Source organism: Antechinus flavipes, chromosome 4 (genome assembly GCF_016432865.1).
Source record: "Antechinus flavipes isolate AdamAnt ecotype Samford, QLD, Australia chromosome 4, AdamAnt_v2, whole genome shotgun sequence".
NCBI lineage: Eukaryota > Metazoa > Chordata > Mammalia > Dasyuromorphia > Dasyuridae > Antechinus > Antechinus flavipes.
In genome coordinates, this window is record NC_067401.1 from 484,748,472 (window position 1) to 484,772,026 (window position 23,555).

General features: G+C 34.0%; 1 long non-coding RNA gene across 2 annotated transcripts in view; it reads right to left on the reverse strand.

The window, feature by feature from the left end:
• LOC127563498 (uncharacterized) overlaps positions 1–8,201 on the reverse strand; it is a 109,102-nt gene extending 100,901 nt beyond the window's left edge. For both annotated transcript variants that reach the window (XR_007953982.1, XR_007953981.1), the window contains exon 1: positions 7,950–8,201. This is a non-coding gene — a long non-coding RNA (uncharacterized LOC127563498). The remainder of the gene's footprint in view (positions 1–7,949) is intronic.
• Between the last annotated feature and the right edge of the window lie 15,354 nt (positions 8,202–23,555).

Genomic DNA, 23,555 nt, shown 5'->3' on the forward strand with positions numbered 1-23,555 from the left:
TGATAAATGATCAAAAGATATAGTTTTCAAATGAAATGATCAAAGTTATCTACAGCCATATAAAAAAACCTCACTATTGATTGAAAAAATGCAAATTAAACAATTCTGAGAGAGGCTAATAAAACAGAAAAGAAAAATGTTGGAAGGGATGTGAGAACAATGAGTTATTAATATATTGTTGATGGAGCTGTAAACTGCTTCAACCATTCTGTAGAGCAATTTGGAACTATGCCCAAAGAGCTATAAAACCATGCATATCCATTGACCTAGCGATGTCATTCTAGGTCAGTATCCCAAAAGAAATAAAAAACAAAAAGGAAAAAAACTTATGTGAACAAAAATACTTATAACAGCTCTTTACTGGTAGCAAAGAATTGAAAATTGAGAAGATGTCCATCATTTGGGGAATGGTTGAACAAATTATGGTATTTATGTGATTATGATGGAATACTATTGTGCTATAAGAGATTATAAGCAGGATGATTTCAGAGAAATCTGAAAACATACATGAAATGTGTTGTATAGAAAAGAACATAATATTGTAAGATGGTCAGCTGTGAATGACAGCTATTCTTAGCAGCAATACAGGAATTCAAGAAAATTCTCAAGAACTTATGACAAAAGAAATTCTCCATCCCCAGAGAGAGAACTGATGATGTCTGAATGCACATTAAAGCATACATAAAAAAAAAAAACTTTACTTTTCTTAAGGTTTGTTTGTTGGGGTTGGGATGTGGAGGGTTTTTTTTTTTTGGGGGGGGGGTTGGTCTGTTTTTTTTTTTCACAATATGACTATTATGGAAATTTTTTGCATGACTGCATCCATATGAAATTGCTTGACTTTTCAATGAGAGGGATGGAAAGGGAGAAAAGGAGAGACTTTAGAACTCAAAGTTTTAAAAACAAATGTTAAAAATTATTTTGGGGGCAGCTAGGTAGCTCAGTGAATAAAGGACCTGAGTTCAAATCTGGCCTCAGACACTTAACTCTTCCTAGCTGTGTGACCTGAGCAAGTCACTTAACCCCAATTGCCTCAGCAAAAAAAAAAAAAAATTATTCTTACATATTCTTACATATAACTGGGGAAAAATAAAATATTAGATAATAATAATAATAGAAGATAATCAGTCAAAAATAGTTAGTAAGCACCAGTACCTACACAACATTATTCTATGCAAAAACATGATATAAAACAAAGGGCAGGCAAAATTCTTGTCCTTGCAAAACTTCAAATCTAAATGGAATTCATAAGTAACCTGCATATGTAGCAGAGAATGAAGCATACAGAGGAAGGCAGTGTGACACAATGAACAATTCTGCCCTTAGAGTCAAAAGACCTGACTTCAAATTCCAGCTCTGAGACTTACTAGCTCCAAAATAGGATCACAACATTTCTGTCCCTTAGGTTTTTGTAAGAAGAATTCTTCGCAAGCTGTAAATTATTCTTTAAATGCATTATTACAATCCTGTAATATATGATTTCATATAGTATGTATCAGATCCTCACAATGTTAGCCATTAACTGCAGGAAGGTAGAGTTGTCACCCATAACATCGAAATCAAGCCTGGTTTAAATCATGGGAAATTCTTGAGAGTGAAACAACTAGGAGAACACAGAATCCAAAGAGCTAGTTTTTAATTTTAACTCTGCCATTAATTATTATTCAGGTAACCTTAAGCAAGTGATTTGGTCTGAAACTCAATCACCTCATCTGCTAAATGGGAGTTTGACAAGATGATCTCTAGAATTTATTTCAGCAATAAATCCTATAATCTTATAGTATATTCTGTCCAAACAATATCCGAAGGAAAATCTACTCTGAGTACTCTGTTTCTGTGGCTGATAGCTAGCTTGATGGTCCCCCAAGAGCCAGATGCCAGGCAAAGAAAGCTTCAGCACTGATCAGCATTTGACCTGCTGCATACCCCATCCTTGAGAAATAAAAGCTATTTAAGCCCCTTAGTAAGATTTACATCATTGTTCTAACACATCACATTTCACCATGTACTTTTTGAAGACTTTGTCCATATCCATTCAGCTAAACCATTATTAAAAGCTACACTAAAGCTGGAAGAAAATCACACTGCCATACTCTACACTGGCAGGAGAGCAAATACAAGCCAGAAATAGTCTGCTAAATAAGCCTTTTTTTTTCTTAAATCATCAGGAAACTGGTTAGCAGATCAGTGGATTGATTTCCTTAAATTCAGATAATAATAGCTCGCCCAAAACTAATGGACATCTCATTTTAGAAAGGATATTCAGGGATGTGTTGGAGTCATCCTTAACTTAGAAGAATTATTAAAAGTATGAGCATTTATGCACCAGAAATCAGCAATTTCTAGAAAAGAGAGATTTATTGTTTCATTGATTATCTAAATTTAAGAATGCATTAACAATACATGTTAAACTTTAAAATATGTATGCATACAATTACACACACACACACAGACCAGTTATTAAACACGGATGAGCATACCTCTCTATTGTCCTATAAACATGTTGTAAGCTCAGCAGAAAGCTCAGGGAATGAAATCATCACCATACTAAAGACCTAGTGACTATAGAATAACAACCAATATTTATATAGGCTTTAAGGTTTGCAAAGGACCTTACCTCATTTGAGTTTCACAAGAACCCTGAGGACATTAATGTAGCCTGGAGATGATCTAGAAGATCCCATCAGAAAGGGACCGAGTTCATACAGTATAAGGAATAGTGAAGGAACTGGATATGTTGGTGCTGGAAAGAAGGCAAGATGGCCTATATGAACCAGAAGGAAGGCCAGGAGGATTGTCTTAAAGCATTACCCATGTTACAGCATGGAAAAGGGAATCAATTTATTATGTTTTGTTCTAAAATCAGAAAGAAGAGCAATGGGGTAAAAGTTGCAAAGATTCAGGTTTAATAAATAGAGCTATCTAAAAGGAGGATAGACCTGTGGTGTCAAATTCAAATAAAACCAGATGTTTGACACCTCAAGAATAGACGGTCTATTTTTTTAAACCTGGAAACTATTAACTTTCTTGGTTTGTTTTTTTAAAACTTTGATAACTATATTTCAATATAACTAGTTTTCTTTATAATCCCATGTATTTTGTGCATTAAAAACATAATTCTGAATAGGGACTTAATACCTTCAGCAGACTGCTAAAGGGTTTCGTGACACAAAAAAAGTGGTACAAGTGGTAGATTCATCTTTACTTAAGACCATCAAGCAAAAACTGGGCTGAACAAGTATTCAATGACCACTAAACTTTATATGTTGTTAAGAGAATTCTTTTTTTTTTAATTTTTTGGATATAAGTGGGACTAAGTGGCTCTCAGATCTATCTCAATGCTAAGATTTTCTGCTTTGAAATATTACAGCCTACAAAATCCTTCATGTTCCCAAAGCCCAAGAATCTGAAAGAGCACTAGGACAAGACAGATTCAAGTTCTATCTCAGAGGAGCCGAGTCAGATTTCAGCTTCTCTCTCTGACTCACCTCCATAATAAAAATACTCTAGAATCTCTTAAACAATGTTTAAGTCTAATCATAAATGGGCAATAGGATCCCTTCCCACAAAGGTACATTGTACAATAATAGGTATCGTGTATGGGACAACTATTTATTTCTTCTAATACAAAAATTTTGTAAGATGTGAAGGACTCAAAGTCACATATGGATGTATATGTATATACACATATATTTATTCACATGTATATGTAATATATACAAACATAGATGGAAGCACAAAATACCCCAAGAGAATTACATTCATTATATTCCACCTTCCAAAAGACAAAGACCCTTTATCAGACTGCTTAACAGATATTTTGCATTCATATAGAAACTATGTGAACATTATATACAATAACAAAATTATGTGATGATCAGTTGTGATGAACTTGGCTCTTCTCAACAATGCAAAGTAATTCCAATAGACTTGTAATGGAAAGCACATCATCCACATCCAGAGAGAGAACTATGGAAATTGGATGTGGATCAAAGCATAGTATTTTCACCTTTTTATTGTTTGTTTGTTTGTTTTCTTCTTTCTCATGGTTTTTCCCCCTTTGGGTCTGATTTTCCTTATACAACATGACAAATATAGAAATATATTTTTAAAAATTGCACATATTTAATCTACATCAGATTTCTTACTGAGGAGGGAGGAGGTAAAGAAGGGAGGGAGAAAAATTTGGAACACAAAGTCTTACCAAAGTAAATGTTTAAAATTATCTTTTCACTTATTTGGAAAAATAAAACACTATTGAAAATTAAAAAAAAAAAAGAATCTTGATTTTAAGGAAATTTTCCTTTGGTCAACCAATGTCCAAATCTGAACATCGGGAGTTCTCATAATCAAGATTACCCATGAAATAATCTAGTTACTTCTAAATTTATCTGTAGATATATAGGTATTTCTCAGTCACTGATTTGTACTCAAAAAAAGGAAACAAAAAGGCAAAAGGCATCTGGGAACTTGAGAGTCAAGAATCTCCAATTTGAAACTTGACTAGGCAAACATATATCTCCCATTGCCATGTGCTTCTAATTCTTACCATTTTAATGAAAATCCCAAAAGAGATAATTTGCTTATGAGCACACTTGTCTCACTCAGCCTTCCCTCTTTAGGATCTCTTCCCCTCGTTAGAGTCCTTCCCTTTTCTTAAACCTTTCCCTTACAATTTCTATATTCCCTTCTATTTAGCCTACTCCTTCCCTTTTTGCTTTCCCCCTCCCACTTTTCAATGAGGTGGGAGAAGTTTCTCTGTAAACCAAATATGTCCAATATTTTCTCTTTGAGCCAATTCTGATGAGAGTTAGAGTCATACTATGTTCATTTCCCTTCCCTTCTTTTCCTCAGATATAATAGGTTTCCTTTGCCTCTTCATGAGGCATCTTCATGAGATGGAGTACCTCAACTTTTCCTTTTTTCTGGTGCAATTTGAAGAGATAATTTTCAACAATTGAGAAGGGTCCAAAAGATGAGAGACCATTTCCATAGTTATTACAAATCACAGAAGGTGAAAGTTGCTCTAACATGAATATATCTGAATCTCAATACCCAGTCATAAAGTTCCAATCAAAAATAATTCATCGTGATCTCCCAGTAAAGCTCACATTCTTTAATCTCATTGAAAGAGTTGAAAGAAGATGCATTATGTTCAAATGATCTCCCCTATTACAATCACATAATACATAATTCAGCATTTTACTATATAAAGTCAATAATTAGAGAATAAAAGCACTTTGACCCAAATCCAGTCCACATTGCCAAATGTTTTACTACATTTTTACTCCATTAATGCAAAGTTCATTTGAAGACTAGGGTTTGGGCTTTCAAAAATATGTCATTGCATTGAGCCAGGTTGCCTTACTGCTAAGATATGGGTAATTATAGAATGTCAAAATCAGAAGGAATCACAAAACCTATCCAATCGAAATCATAACTAATCAAAAATCCTTTCTACAATACCATTAAGTTGTCATTTGGTCTTTTCTTGAAAATCTTCTTTAGATGTTGTCCAGATTATGAAAATCTCTTTGTTGTTGTTTGTCCTTCATTCTCAAAAAGGACCATGACATCAGGAAGTTGATGCCAGGACTTGTAAATGAATTGGATTTAAGTAAGGAAAGGCTATGCAAAGTCACCAGCCTCATTTTCTCTTCTGAAGCCATCTGGATCCAGCAACAAGACATAGATCAGGATGACTGGAAATGGCCCCAGATGTACTTAGAGAGCTTTGCCTTTTTTTAACCTATTTAACCTCTTTTACTTATTTGACTGACAATAGCTCAGAGTGAATATAACTAACAATTATTTCTGTTTTGGCCAGAAATCCTAAGGGTCTTCCTCTTCCAGATTCATAATGAAAACTAAAATTGCATTAGATCACTATAGTGATGATTTCTATTAAGTTTCAACTTACTAAAAATCACCAAGTCTTTTTCAAATGAATTATTTTCTAGTCACATCTTCCCCATGATATACTCAATAAAATTAATTTTGTGAACTCAGATGTAGATATTTACATTTACCTCTCTTACATTTCACCTTAATAAATTTGGTCCAATGTTCTAACCTTTCTAAAATTTTTCGTATCCTAATTGTTATTTAGCATTTTAACTATTCCTCCCAAGTTTGGTCACAAAGTTTATATTTATATATGTTTATTTACATAATATATGTTATATCATATTAATATGTTATATTTGTTTACATATATATAAATTTATATGCTTTTATACAAATCATTGATATTTAAGACAGAGTGTAGACATATCCCTAATGTATTCCACCAGAAACTTTCCTTCTAGTTGATATCTAAGCCTACTGATTAAAGCTGATCATTCAGTTAAATCCTACCGAATTATACTATCAGCCTAACCCATACCTTTCAATCTTGTCCAAAAGAAAGACATTGACAAATGCTTTTTTGAAATCTAGATAAGCCATTATGTAAGTACAGCATTCAGTGAACTCTTTTCTTTCTAGGTGTTTGGGATATCACTTTCTCCTAGTTTTCCTCCCATTTATTTGACCATTTTTCCATCTCCTACAATGTACCTTTTTTTCCATCTCGCATTTTAACTTCCTTTTGTATGTTGTCTATCTCATTAGATTGTTAAACTCCTTGAGGACGGTTACTTATTTTTCTTCTTCTTCTTTGTGTTATTTGTTCCTCATTTTTGAAGAGGACTGTTAACATTACAAGCTAAGGTCTTGACTTGAGCATGAATTAGATTTAAGCCAGAGAGATCTGCACAAAGTTGTCAGCCTCACTCCTTCAGAATTATCACAGTCTAGTGGCAAGACAAAAGTCAACACAACTGGGATGGCCAGGGATACAGTGGGCACAAAACATTTCCATGAAAGTCATGTTGTGGAAGAAAACATAGAACACCCCCCACAAAAAAAAAAAAAACTCAAGAAAAATAGAGTTTAAAAAGTACAAAAATAATTTAAAGAAGCAGAAAAATATACTGATAGTCTGGCTCCCTCTCTCTGAGAAGAACAGAGGGATGCTCTCTGGCCCCAGTCTCCTTCTTCCCTTTTTGGCAGGAATTAGTCTCCTTTAGAGAAGAGACAGAGAACATTTTTGTCCCTGAGGCTTATCTTACCAATGCCTGGTACATAATAGGTGCATAATAAATGTTTATTAGCTCACTGCCTCAGGTAAAGGGAAAAATCATGAATAAGCCTTTTGCCTAAATGTGGGCAGAAAGATAGACAATAGAGACAGGGCTCCTAAATTCTAATCTTATTTCTGTTTTCTGTACCAAGGAGAATGATTTTCAGACTAGGAAAAAAATTATTTAAAAAATCAGAAATAAGTAAGTGGATAATGAGTATGACTTTCACTAATGATTTCAAGACACCTGACCCAGATCAATTATATCCCAGAGGTAATAAAAGAACTTTCAATGTGACTGCAAAGCCAATATCAAGTCCCCAAGTCAAGTAAACAAGCACTAATTAAGCACCAACTAGGTGCCAGGCATTGTGCTAAGTGCAAAGGGTATAAAAGAAAAACAAAAATAGTCCCAATTCTCCCCCAAGGTGATGACAATCTCCAAACAGAGGAGACAACATGCAAACAATTATGTATAAAAGATAAAAACAGCATAAATTGGAGATGATATAAGAGAGAGGGCATTAGCATTAAGAGAGAATGGGAAAGGCTTCTTGAAGAAGGTAAAATTTTAGCTGAGAAATGAAAGAGACATTGTAGGACAGGAGAAAGGTAAACGTGATTCCAATTTATAGAAAAACGAATACTTCAAGTAATTAGGAAATGAGCTAGATATATAGTAAATCCAAGTTTTAAAAAAAAAAGTCAAGAGTGGATTATTAAAACAATGGCTTGTGAGCACTTAGAAAAATGAATCAACACAGGTTCATCAAATATAATTAATTTTTTCTAATAGATTATTTTTTTTCCTGATAGGATTACTTACCTGTAGATCAAAGGAGTCCTTTAACCTTGGGGCATCAGTATTTCAACAAGATAATTAGACAAAATCTCTCAAAATATCCATTGCATAAGATAAAGAGATGTGAACTAAATTCAGTTTATACTAAATTGGCTGATAAAACCTCAAAACTAGTGTATCAACCTTAAGGAAGTTCTCAAAGATTTTGTTCTTTGTACTATTCTGTTCAACATGTTTATCAATGAGTTGTCTGAAGGCAAGAATGGCAAGCATATCAAATTTGTGGATGACAAATAAGAACAAGAAAGATTGTTCTACATCCTTCCTACTTGAAGAGAACCAATGACATCACAATGCTTGAGTCAAGATACAGTCGGTTCAGCTGTAGCTAATCAGTTCAACATGAGCTCAGAAAGCTCTACTACAGGTCAGACACAAATAGTTAATTTGAACTTTTGAGAAGATGTCTCTAGGTTTGTGCCTCTCAAATTTCCTTTGTGCTACTGCAATTCTGTGCTACTTAAGAATACAGCACCTTCTCTAAGTCATTATTAATCAGAGAAATGCAAATTACGACAACTCTGAGATACTACTATACACCTCTCAGATTGGCGAGGATGACAGGAAAAGATAATGCTGAACGTTGGAGGGGATGCGGGAAAACTGGGATACTGATACATTGTTGGTGGAATTGTGAACACATCCAGCCATTCTGGAGAGCGATTTGGAACTATGCTCAAAAAGTTATCAAACTGCGCACACCCTTTGATCCAGCAGTGTTACTACTGGGCTTATACCCCAAAGAGATACTAAAGAAGGGAAAGGGACCCACATGTGCAAAAATGTTTGTGGCAGCCCTGTTTGTAGTGGCTAGAAGCAGGAAAATGAATGGATACCCATCAATTGGAGAATGGCTGAATATATTGTGGTATATGAATGTTATGGAATATTATTGTTCTGTAAGAAATGACCAGCAGAATGAAGACAGAGAGGCTTGGAGAGACTTACATGAACTGATGCTGAGTGAAATGAGCAGGACCAGGAGATCATTATATACTTCAACAATAACACTATATGATGATCAATTCTGATGGAGTGGCCCTCTTCAATGAGATGAACCAAATCAGTTCCATTTGTTCAATAATGAATAGAACTACACACAGAGAAAGAATTCTGGGAAATGAGTGTAAACCACTACATAGCATTTCCAATCCTTCTGTTTTTGCCCATTTACATTTTTGATTTTCTTCACAAGTTAATTGTACATTATTTCAAAGTCCAATTCTTCTTGTGCCGTAAAATAACTGTATGGATATGTATACATATATTGTATTTAACATATACTTTAACATATCTAACATGTATTGGTCTACCTACCATCTGGGGGAAAGGGTGGAGGTAAGGAAGGGAAAAATTGGAACAAAAGATTTTGCAGTTTTCAATGCTGAAAAATTACCCATGCATATATCTTATAAATAAAAAGCTATAATAAAATTTTTTTAAAAAAATACAGCACCTTCTTTGATAAAGACATGCCTTGGCCTCTACATAATCAATGGATCACTATTCTTAATTGTATGCTTAATGCAATCCTACAACTCCACTACCATGTTCAGTGGTCATGTGCCAGGATCTTCAATGTCTCACAGACAATATTAAAGTTCTTCACTAATACAACAGATGACATAAGAGGAATCAAGAAAGATTTTGAATGGTAAAAATATTGTGTAGAGGCTAACAAGGCAAAATTAAATAGGGAAAAATATAAAATATAAAAATGTGTTCAAATTTACAAATACAGATATATAAACCTCATTAGGCTATAGCTAAAATTCATTTAAAAGAGAAATAATTATTTTACTCAATTGCAAATTGTAGTAGCCAAACAAGCTAATGTGATCTTTGGCTAGGTAAATGGAAGTAGTATGTAGAGCAAGAAAAACAATATCATACTTACTATATCTGAATATTTTAACTAATTTGATGTGGGACACTTATAAGCTTAAACTCAATTTAAGACAATTACTGGAATAATCAAGGAACTAGAAACTACACCATAGAAAAATAAGTTGAAAGAAGTAGGGTTGTTGAGTCTAGAAAACAAAAGACTTGAGGAAATCTATTCACATATTTGAATGGTTGTGATATAGAAAAAGGGTTCAACCTTCTCTGATTGACCTTGGAGAGCAGACCCAGCAGTAATGGGTAAAAAGCTCAATGAGACAGATAATAACAATAATAACAGCAGCTAGTGTTTGCATAATGCTTTTAGGAATACAAAATTCTTAACACATATTATCTCATTTAATCCTCACAAATAATCTTGGACAGTGAGTACTATTATTAGCCTCATTGACAATTGAGGAAACTGAGGCAGACAAAGGTAAAGTGACTTGCTTTAGATTATACAGTTAGTACATGCTTAAGACAGAATTTGAACTAGTCTTTCTGACCCCAGGTCCAGTGTTTTATCCACTGTACTACATAGTTTCCAGTCCATATTTCGGTTCAATAAAAACAAAAAAATTCCTACTACTTCCCAGCTGAAAATATTTCTTTGTTGCTCTTCAATCCTATCTGATGGTCCCATAGACTATAACACTTCAGGGTCATTATCCTCCACTATGTATTGAATGAAGTCTGTTCAAGCCCAAGTTCATCATTTCCATTATTCTATCCAACTCATCCTCTGACATCTCCTTCTCCTTTTTTCTTCAATCTTTTCCAACACCAGGGTCTTTTGCAATAAGCCTCATTTTCTCATTATGTGACCAAAGTTTTTAAACTTCAGCTTCAGCATTTATCATTCCAAAAAATAGTCTGATTAATTTCTTTAAGTACCGATTGATTTGATCCACTTGTTGTCTAAGCGACTCTCAAAACCTTGTACAACACAATTCAAAAGCATCGATTCTTTGACATTCAGTTTTCCTCACAATCCAATTTTCACAATCATCAATTACTAGTGAAAAACCATTGCTTTGACTGTATGGACCTCTGTCACTGAAAATCTAATGTGCTATTTCTTGTCAATGTATATCCTTAAGCAGAATCTAGGTAATAATTTACTGGGTAGGTTGTAGTCAGGATTCATGGTTTGCTAGGGGAACTATACCAAATGACCTCTGAGGTCCCTTACAATTTGAAGCCAGTGATTCTAAATAAAGGCAAATTTACTTAGAATAAGAGGGATACTCAGATCAACTGATTCACTTCTTCTACATGTGTTTTCATTAAGAAAACAATATTTAGGTGTTTATCACAAAAATTGATAGCAAGAGTCTAGGGTTCTCAATTTTTGCATATGCAGAGTTCAAATGGGTAAAGCCAAAGTCTTGTTTTGTGCAGCATTTTTCTTCCCTTGGTACTTTTATGACCCTGAGATTCAGTGCTTCCAAATTTCCATAGTTAGCTGAAACTGACAAAATTCTCAGCATCACATATCTCTTTCACTCATCTTGAGCACACTTGTTAGTGCAGATTAGGACTTGTTAAAGATTAATTCTTAAAGCATCCTCCAGCTTTCTTTTCTAACAAAGGAAACATCAATTATAGGCTCACATATAAACTTTGCCCCTTTCTTGAATACTTGCTGCCCTTTATAAATCTTAGATTTCTCCCCCTTGAGTGTTTGTTCAAAGGAGAGATTTTATTGCCTCCAGGGGTTGTTAAAGTGATTGCAATACTGCGTATTTAGAGCAGTTCAGTGGGAATTAAGCAGGTTCAATGCTGTCAGCCCTAGAATATAGCTGTCAAATAGCATTACAAGTAAAACACCCTTGATAAGAAATAATGACCAAGTGTCAATCTGTTTTTCACCAGCCGTACTACAGACTTGGCCTGCCATAGAAAAATGTGATATTTTGCACATTAGAGTAGCAGCACGTTTCTGATGTTACAATTAAATTCTGGCAGTGTTTCTAGTTGAGCTCTAATTTCAGCATTGAAAAATTAATGCTAAGCATAATGTACGTCTTGAATGGTCAAACTGCAGAAGTGTACCCACTCTTTCAGAGAAATTTTCAAAAGGCAAAGTATTTTACATAATCTGTTTCTAAACAAAACAAGTGACAAAGTTAATAGATCCATGGAAATTTGGGGGTGCTTTTAAAAAGCATTTCATGCATCAATATTTAGATAAAATGATATGAAACTGTATATGTTTAGATTTAGGGGCATTAAATGTTGAGGAGGAAAATAATTCATTTATGTAGCACTGGATGGTCTGCAAAGTGATTTTCTCATATACAATTTATGAACATAAATATTATTATCATCTGGGACATTACTCCTTTGTAAACCTACCACAATCCAATGAAATTGGCCTTATTGTTCAGAGAACCATGCTCTTGGAGCGAATGGTCCCCATGCCTGGAATGCATTTTTTATTCACTTTCCTAGAAACTCTCTTTAAGATTTAGCTTTCTACATAGACCCTTTTCTTATGCCCCCAGTAACTTGTTTCCTCACTTCCCAAACTACTTTGTATTCATTTTCTACATACATATGCATCCACATATTTTTTTCCTCTGATTAAATGCAATCTCTTGGCAGTGGCCAGGTCTCATTTCTGTCTTTGAATCACCAGACAGTTAACAGCTTGTTGATTGATAGGTCTTCATTTTACAGATGAAGAAATTGAGTTTTTAGTAGATTAAGGGTCTTACCCATGATCACACATGTCTTAGAATCTGAAGCAAACTTTATACCCAGGTGTCCCTGCTCCAAGTCTCACACTTATACCACACACTGTTCATGGCTGAAGTAACCCACTCAAAAATGTTTGTATATCTTTAAAAACTATTGTTTTACTACTAAGTGCCATATATTCAGGGCCTTCCATATGTGATTACCTATATCGATGGTCCTAGATATACAGTGGAAGAGATTATTGTTCTTTGCTCCTTTCTAAGGACATCTCCTGAAGAATCTTCTTTGTCTCTCTCTTTTTTAAAAGTATTATTTGGAAATGTCTTAAGGTATAATATCAGTAGTATAATGGTCAAAATAGTACTGGACATTCACAAAAACTGTCTCCTCCACTGTCAACAAGAAAATGTATAACGAATATGTGTAATGAGCTGAAGCTGAGCAGATGCACTGAGGTCCGAACACTTAAGGGTAATTACCAATTGGACAATACTCTATTAATATATGCTTGGAGAAAGAATGACCCCGCCCACTCTGTGCAAATTTGATGTGTTGTATAAGAGACTGGGTAGAAGATTTGGTGGGTGGAGTGTGACAGCCAGAGGCACTGCTGGCCAGATTCGTGTCCCGATTGCTCTCACTTTGTTGCCATTCCCCTTCACCTCAACAAAGAATAAAGATCAAGGACTTTCACTTACCCTGACTCTGGCTGATTTTAAAATACCCTGGATGCTAAATGCAGTCATCACAAATATGGTAGAAAATTAAAGTTCTCAGCTCAACCACTGCCTTTTATAAGAGGCCTTTCTTATGTGATATATGAATGTAATGAAATATTATTGTTCTATATGGTAATCAAGCAGATTTCAGGAAAATCTGGAAAGATGTACATGAACAGATGCTGAATGAAATGAGCAGAACCCAAAGAATATTGTACACAGTAATAGTAGCCATTGTGCAATGATCAACTTTGATAGGCTTAGCTTTTCTCAGCAATACAATGATTTAAGATTATTTCAAAAGACTCATGGATGGAAAATGCTAACTACATCTAGAGAAAGAATTGTGGAGTCCTAATGCAAATTGAAGCATATTATTTTCACTTTTTTTTTTCTTTCCGGTGATTTTCCCTTTTGTTCTGATTCTTCTTTCACAAGAAGTGCAGAAATATGTTTAATATGATTGTACATATATAACTTATATCAGATTTCTTGTCATCTTTGAGAGAGGAGAAGGGCAGTAGAGAAGAAAAAATGGAATTCAAAATCCTTTAAGATTGAATGTTGAAAACTATCTTTAAATATAATTGGAAGAAATTAAATACTATTAAGTGGAGGGTGGAGAAAGGGATTTTTCTAGTAATCTCCAGTTGTTAGTCACTTCCTAAAGTTACTTTTCATCTGTTCTGCATGTACTTTGTAAGTACCCATATATATACCTTTTATTTCCCATAAGAATGTATACCCTCTGAGGGCAGAGACTATTTTTACTTTTTATTTGTAACTTGAGCTGACCCACTGTAAGTATTTAATAAATCCTTGTTGATTGAATAAGAAAATACTGACCACTGTAAATAAAAACAAGTCTCTAGTCAAAGAAAAACTATAAGCCAAGGACTGAAAACTTACACATATAAGCATTCAACCACTAAATAAAGTTAAAGCTCAACTGTGCTGTAATGCGCCCTAGTTGACATTAAAATACGCAACTTACGTGACTTTAACCCCTGCTGAAGACACTAAAGCTAAGGTACAAACTGGGATTAGAGACCCCACTATGCTTAGCCATAAACTGAGGTAATTAAATAACAAAATTACTCGCCAGAGAACTACAAGCCACTGCTTAAAACTCAAAGGACTTGGCGGTGCCCTAGACCCTTCTAGAGGAGCCTGTTCTATAACGATAAACCCCGATACACCTCACCTCTCCTCGCTTATCAGTCTATATACCGCCATCATCAGTTCACCCCAATAGGGAACCAAAGTGAGCAAAATCATGAAAGCATAAAAACGTTAGGTCAAGGTGTAGCATATGGAGGGGGAAGCAATGGCCTACATTTTCTATATTAGAACACAACGAATTGTCTATTGAAACAAAGACATGAAGGAGGATTTAGTAGTAAATTAAGAATAGAGAGCTTAATTGAAATAGGCAATAAGGTGCGTACACACCACCCGTCACTCTCCTCAATAAAGTAACTTCCTATACCTAATAAGAATACACAAAAAAGAGGAGAAAAGTCATAACATGGCAAGTGTACTTAAAGCATTTAGCTTACACCTAAAAGATTTCAGCTAACCCTGGCCATTTTGAGCTAGATCTAGTCCTACATGTAACTAATTTAACTATTTATCACACCCTTCAAAACATTTATTTATCCTGGTATAGGAGATAGAACAGATTAATCTATAGGCACAATAGAGAGAGTACCGTGAGTGAACGTTGAAAGATTCTATCCATGGTGTTCTTGTTTAGGATCTTTGAGAAATCATGGCAATATGATTTTATATACCAGAAAAATGAAGACAAGTAAATATTCCAAATTTCAAAAGGGGGAAGAGGAATGAGTTTCTTTATCTTCCCTTTTTTGTAGCCAATGGGGCCACAAAGTAACACATAAGGAATTAAGGTGACATTACATTGAGTTGCTGTTACATGGATGTTATTATCTGGATATTTTTGCATAGGAATGCTAGAAACTAGTTCTCACTAGTTCTTAAGAGTTAATTTTCAATGTGACCATTTATACCTCAGAAATTGGCAAAATGCTACAAATCAGACGCAATGTATTCTTTTGTTGACTCTCTAGACTTAAAAAAAATAATGAACTATGTTAAGGCAAATTGAACTTTAAAATGTGTCATGCATGCTTATCCCACAAAGAGCTGGTTGCCAAACACTTGGCAACAAAATATTGTTTACTAATAATTTATTTTTACTTCTTTGGTAGCCATGTCATCTTAGAGTACACACAAAGGGGGGAAATTCAGGGCCTTTTCTGATGTGTACCCTAGAATTTAGGACAACAGATTTTTAAATGTTCAGAGAAAACATTCAAGTAGAATGCATTTCATGGCCTGAGACTCTATAAAAGAAAATTGGCTCAAGTGGGATAAGAAATTCTCAAGAATAAAATGTTGACAATATAATCTCAAATGATTCTAATGTTCCAATAAGAAAGAATCAATCAACAAAAAAAGCATCTATCAAACACCTACTTTGTGCCATGCTAAGAATAGCATAATGTTAAATTCCTTGAGAACAAGAATAATAAAGGGAAAAAACATTATGTATAGATAAGACATTAAAGATGTATACAAAGTGGTGGTGCTGCTGCTTTTTTTCCATAAAATAAATTTTTTTAAAGTCAGATACTGCACTGATGGTAAATTCTTTGACTTGAAAAAGCTACAGGCCAAAACTAGAGTGGAGGGATTGTCAATGCCTGATTTTTTTGTTTGCAGATGATCGCACACTTCAAAACAGCCTCCAAAGCTGAGATGCAACTAAGTATGGATCAATTCTCTGTTGCTTGCTCTAATTTTGACCTAATAATTAATACCAATATCTTCCATCAGCCAGCACCACACTATTTATATATGTGTATATATATATATATATATATATATATATATATATATATATATACATACATACATACAAAGCAACTACAAGGCAGTTTCAGCAGGTAAAGAGTCAAAAGTTGGGAGATGAGGAAAGACTTCATATAGGGAATGCTATCAAGAGAAGAAATTTGAGGAAAGTTAGACATTCTAAAAGAAGTTAATGAAGAAAGAGTGAATCCAGGTATGGAGGATAGGCTATGTAAAGAAAGACACTGAAAATAATTGAGTTATCATCAAGATTTAGCCTAGGTTGCCGAGAATAAGTCATGCCATAAGTCATGCAAAATAATAGGGAAAAAAATGAATGTCGTAAAATTACAAAGAATAGGTATGATTTCCCCCCAAAAAAAGATATGACATGACACTTCTCCTACTACTTTGCAGAAGAGATTTCAGGTTTTTATTTTGCTGTATTGATTAGTTTTTCTGATTGTTTTTTCTCTATTGCTTTTATTCTTTAAAAAACTTCTGTTATACAAAATGTTCTCAGGAGCATGAAGGAATGAGACAGAAGAAGAATAAAAATAAAATGCAGCAAATAAAAATTGATTAATTAAGTATAACAATAAAACTATTTTTAAATAAAACAAGCTATTCTTAATTACACTCATTTTCTTCTATTTTTAATATTTTAATTAAATTAAATTTTAATTTATTTTAATATTAAATTTAGTTAAATATTTAATAGACCCATTCAGGTGCTGAAATTTTATGAGTGAACACAACAAGCAGGCCACACTGGGAAGTACAAAGGGAAGAACAGGAGCATTATGTAATATGTCTGAAATGGTAAATTGGAGCCAGGTGGTGAAAGACTTTGACTACTAAAAAAGTGGGTGGGGTGTGTGTGTGTGTGTGTGTGTGTGTGTGTGTGTGTGTGTGTGTGTTTGATTTTTTTTGTAGTTTATTCATCTGAAAGGAGTCAACATTTAATTCCATCAAAAGTTTTTTTAAAATTTACAAAAATAAAGTATAAGTGAAGGTTAGAGAGACACAGTATTCTTGAAAGCCTCAGGAAGAGGGCAGATGTAATTAGGTTTTGTGTGTTTGATTTTTTAAAAGATTGCTGATATTGTACAGGGAGGTCATCTCAGATATTTTAAATGAGATGTATTATGTTTGCTTGCATTTTTGTTTTTTTCTTCTCAGGTTATTTTTACCTTCTTTCTAAATCCGATCTTTCCTGTGCAACAAAATAACTGTATAAATATGTACACATATATTGTATTTAACATATATTTTAACATATTTCACATGTATTGGACTACCTGCCATGTAGGGGAGGAGGGGAGGGGAAGGAGAGGAAAAGTTGAAACAGAAGTTCTTGCAAGGGTCAATGTTGAAAAATTACCCATGCATATGTTTTATATATAAAAAGCTATAATTTAAAAATAAAATTTTAAAAAATGAGATGTATTAGAGATTTATTTATTATCATACTCTAGTGGTTATGAAATTATGAAATTTAGGAAAAAAAAATAGTTGCCCTCATAGACTCTGCTGTCTACCAACTCCAAAAGTCTTTAGTCTACGACCTCAAAAAGATAGAAGTGAGGATGAGTTGGGATAAAGACAAGAATGGACTAAAATTCAATATGAGTTGAGGCTCATGTTAAATGCCAAGAAGGACAACATTTTGGAAGTTATTTTAGAGCCAGGAGGAACATCAAAGTAGAGGATATTTTGCTTGAAAGGAAAATTAATGCAATGGAAAGGGCACGAACTAAGAATCGTAAGATCTGGTTTCAAACCCTCATTCTACTATTTATTATGTGATAAAAGACACATCACTTAATCCCTCAAGGTCTCAGTTTCCTCAGCAGTAAAGTGGTGTTGGATAAGGTAACTAAGGTCTTTTCCACTTCTAACATCTTTTAAGTCTCTGAGATGACAAAAAGAGACAATAGAGAATGATGCAAATCTCATTTATTTTGTCTACCAAGGAAAGTGATCATTAGACTGGGAGAAAAATAGTCAAGAGGGAAATGGAAAACAAGATAAATGAGAAGTGGTGGGAGAACACATAGCCACTCTCGATGAATTGAAGTCACTTAGCTCAGATATAGTGCATTCTAGGGCATAATTGTGGATGTGATTACTGAATTATTGTCAAAAATGTTTTGAAGAATTGTGGAGAATTGGAGAGGGACAAGTATGCTGATTTTCAAAAAAGGAAAGCTGGTGGGATTTTTTAAGTTATAGGCCAGTTAACTTGATAATGACACATCTAGAAAAATAGAGACAAGGATAGGGACCCAACATGTGATTTCATCAGCATAGACAATTCCGAAATAAGGAAACTCTTTCACCGATGCAGATTAGTATGTTCATTGTAACTTATAGATTAAGAGTTGTCTAGAACACTGAGAGGTTGAGGCAGTTGCTAAAGGTCACACAGCCAGTCTGTAAGACAAAAATGGATGAATTATTAAAGAAACAATTTGCAAATGCTAAGAAAAGGAATGAGATGATCAATTGAAACAGCATGGATTCAATACACATAAAGGGGGGGGGGGAGATCCCTTTTCATTCCTGACACAGTCACTAAACTAGTAGAACAAAGAAGCACATAATATACTTGAATTTCAGTGAAGTATTTGACAAAGTATTTCACAATACCCTCATGGATATGATGGAGAGATGCGGTTTGCATAATAGCCAAGTTAGTGGGGTTTAGAACTGCTTGGAAAAAAATGGATCCATGAATATTAATGGATCAGTATCAACCTAGAGGGAAGTCTTTAATGAAGTACCATTAAGTACTATTCTTGATCCTGTTCCATTCAACATTTTTATCAATTGTTTGAATGAAAACAGATAGGATATTTGTGAAATCTGAGGATGACAGAAAATCAAAAGGGGATAATTAGATGACAAAAGCAAGACTAAAAAAGAATCAGACAGGCTAGAATGATGTCCTCATTCTAATGAAATGAATTTTCATGCTTTATTCAACAAACATTTATCAATTACTTTTTATATACAAGGCACTACACGTGGAAATGCTCAAATACACAAATTGATCTCTAATATAAATATAAAGAAAGTAACCCATCCATATCTGCATATCTTGTATAGCTCTTATCCATGTCCTGCCATAAATATCCCAGCAAGGATCCACCCAACATGTTTTCTTGACAACTCAAGCATACTAATGGAGTATATGAACTGCCCATGAGTTATCTCTTGCTTTTACCACATGATGAATCCACTTTTTTTCTTACACATTTCTGTGTTCAATCAACAAACAATTGTTAAACACCTACAATATGATATCTTCTGTCCCTGGTGTTAAGGATACAAATAATTTGGACAGTCCCTGCCATGAAGGAGTTTACATTCTTTTAAGACACTGATATTTTTACTCTGTTACTTCATAATTTACATTAAAAATTACATGTAAAATTACATTTTATATCTGCTCATACTCAACAAACAGCAAACACAAAAGTATATTAGTTTATTTTTCACTCAATTATGTGATAAGATTAGATCTATTGTGGAAAATCACTTGGAAAAGCCTACATATCCCCTAATGTCTTTGTCAATGATACCCTTGATGAGTATAAAGTTGATCCCGTTTTTAAAAATTCATATAGATGAGATGAAAAGTAGTCATATGTCAGTGGTTAATTACATTCTTAGTCTCCTTTTAATATCAATAAGGACTGCAATTTTTAGCTATATGTTTTCTTTAATGCTATTTCTGACTTCTCAATAAACATGACTAGAACTAGTCTACCAGAGTAGTGATGTGGTGGTTTTTCTCCTTGATGATGAAAATCATTTTCTTTATCAAGTGCTACTGTTCTTTTCTATCTTTTATTTTTGTCTTCATTTTCATCTTTAAATGATCTCAGGTTGATTTTGCTTATTCAGGCTTCAAGAAAGCTTTCTTTAAACTATTTCTTTCTATTGTGAGGCAATATTTACTATTCATAACCTTTTATGTAATATTTTACAAAGGAATTTACCTTTTAAATTGGTGAGAAACAGTCAAGTGTTTGCTGACTATAGTACCTTTTAGGTGCTTTTTGGGCAACTGATTGGAAAATCATTGTAATTAGTGTCTATGATTTTTCTTCCAACTAAATTCCATTTTCCATTGTCAATGGCCTTATTAAAATTGCATAGGTTATAACTGTCTTAAGTACAAACCATACCTTTTTCTCATTTTTATTCTTTTCTTCTAGTTTTGCCTTAATCTTAACTCTTACTAATTGGACTGAAACTACAAATTTGGAAAATACCACCAAGTCTTTCAAGTCAGTCAATAAGCATCTATTGTTTACTGTATAGTAGACATTGCAATAAATGCTATGGCAAAACACGATGCTTGCTCTAAAGGACATTCTAAATAGGAAGGCAACATAAAAACAACTATGATAATACAAGATGCATACAGAATAAACTGGAAGTAATCTCAGGGGGGAAGGCACTAGCAGAGAGGAGAAAGTGAAAAAGACTTTTTGAGAATGTGAGATTTAAAGCTGAGATTTGAAGTAAGCCAGAGAAGGTAAGACACGGAGATGAGGTGGAAGAACAACACACTTTGGGAACAAATCAATTGTCACATAGTAAAATATAATGGAAACTATATTAAGATACAATAAAAAGGCAGAAATAACACTAAAATATAACATATCTCATTTTGTGATATTATTCCGTGCTCATCATACTCAGTGCTTTCTTTTTTTAAAAAAAACACTATTTTGGGTTTTTCCCGATTATATATAAAGACAATTGTTAATATTAGTTATTTTTACAAGATTACAAGTTCCAAATTTTTCTCCTTCCTTTCATCCCTTCCTCTCTTCTTAAAAAGGTAAGCAATATCATACAGGTTATATATGTGCAAATTTGTAAAATATATTTCCATATTTGTTATGGGCCAGAACTCTGAACTTGAAACAAAGGATTCTTACAAGGTACTAAGTCAGTGGAATTGATAGAGACAATGGCTATCTAAATTAGCATGGTTTAGTATCATTGATTTAATCCTACAACAAATAATGATTTCCTAGTGATATAATGATTGGTGTATACTCAATGTAGAGCATATAAGCTTGAAGCTCTCAGGGCCACAGAAGACAAGGGCACTAGAAGCTCTCAGAGGCTGAGACAGATTCATTCCATCATCCACCTTTGTGGTGGCTGGAGGTTGAAGCACAAATCTTTGGATTTAGAGAGATTCAGAGGACAGAAAAGACAGGCGAGAGCTCAAGCTCTGGGAATCAAGGAGAGAGATAGGCCTCTAAGAAAGCTAAAGGGGCCCCAGAAAAGGAGACAAGACTTAGAAAGAGATAATAAAGGATTTGGACTTTAACCCCTGGCTACTCGATGATTACTTAATTGAAATGAAAGCTGTTGAAGGAAGATGCTCACATCAGAAACTCCAAGAAAACCAAAACAAAAGAATATTACACATATTAATCACAGTTCTTTAAGAAGAAGCAGTTGAAAATGAAAACAACACACTCAAAAAGTGAAAAAGTATGTTTGATCTGCATTCAGAATCCATCAGGTCTTTATCTGGATGTAGATAGCATTTTCTGTCATGATGCCTTTGTAACTGTCTTAGATTGTTTTGTTACTGAGAAGAACTAAGTCATTCATAATTGATTACCACATAATGTTGTTGATCCTATATAGAATGTTTTCCTGATTCTGCTCATTTTACTTTGCATCAGTTGAAACACGTGTTTCCAGATTTTCCTGAAATCTGTCTGCTCATCATTTCTATTAGCATTCATATACCACAACTTGTACAGCCATTCCCTAATATTTTGTCACCACAGAAATTAAAAAGCTATTTTTTCACACAAAAGTTCTTTTCCCTTTTTTGTGATCTTTTTGGGATACAGACTCAGTAGTGATATTACTGAATCAAAGGGTCCACACAGTTTAGTTGCCTTTCCAATACGGTTTCAAATTGCTCTTCAGATTTGTTGGATCAGTTCGCAAATCCACCAATAGCACATTAAAGTCCCAATTTTCCCCCATTCTTTCCATCATTTTCTTTGTCATATTAGCCAATCTGATAGGTGTGAGATAGTACCTTTAGAGTTGTTTTAATTTGCATTTCTCTAATCTAAAATGATTTAGAGTACTTTTTCATATGACTATCTTCAAATTCAAATCAAAGCTATCTTCATCTGAAAACTTCCTGTTCATATCCTTTGGCCTCTTATCAATTGGGGAATTAGTGCCTTCTGATTATCTTAAGAAACTGGATATTTATAATTCACATGTGTAAGGCTTTTATGCAGTATACAAGAGTTTAGTCTCTTTCATTTCATATTTGTGAATCTTTTAGTATTTTTCCCACTGTCCCTCCTTATTCCCATCTTTATATTTAGCCAAGTATCAAATTATATGCTGATTTAATTTGGAGTATCTTAATTGAATTCTCTGTATAATCTGCCTAACTTTTCAAGCTCTGCAACAGATACTGATCTATGACTAAAATTGTTTTCATGGTGGTGGAATAGATCAAGGCAAAATATGAAACAAGGATATATGTCAAAATCTCTACTCACTTTTTAAAAAATTATCATACAAGTAATACATTGGAATTAAGGTAATTGGAAACTATTTTGTATGAAGAAGATCTGATGGTTTTTATGGACTGCAGATGCAATAATAATGTCTATAGCAATCCACAAAAGCTAATTAAATTTTTGTCTGCCAATAATTATAGTGTCTGAAATAAAGGAAATGGTAATACTATTTTACTTTGCCCTGATCAGATCTCACTTGGGTACTGTGAGATCTGAAACCATCCTGTGAGGGTAACAATCATTCCTTATCTATTCACTCCTTCCCCATTCCCAATAAGCATACCCAGATCTGTCCTATCAAAAACAATGAAAACAATTATCATCTGGCATTGCCATGCTCCCCCCAAAACAATTCAGACAAACACCTTGAAAAGCTATTTTTTGCTAACCCTGATTCAACTTCCACTTACTTCTCCACCTATTTTTTTTTTACTGAAATGCTCCCTGCAGCATTACCAATAATCTCTTAATTACTAAATCCAATGTTCTTTTCTCAAGCCTCATCTTCTTTGCTTGAAATGTGGCTGTCATGGTTGCTCTTTGTCTCCTACTGAATACTCTCTCCAATCTAAGCTTTTGCCGCTTTTACTTCTCCTGCTGTGAGCTCAAGTCCCACATCAATAAATGTTTGCTAGAGATCTCTTGGTCAGACCACTATTCGTGTCCCAAAGAACGTGTGCAACACAGGGCTTTCTTCCTTGGATTTCTTTCTCTTCTCTCTTGACATTGTCTCTCAGGGAGCTCTCATTGGCTCTCATGAGTTCAATTTTCCTGACCCTTCAGAAAACTTCTAG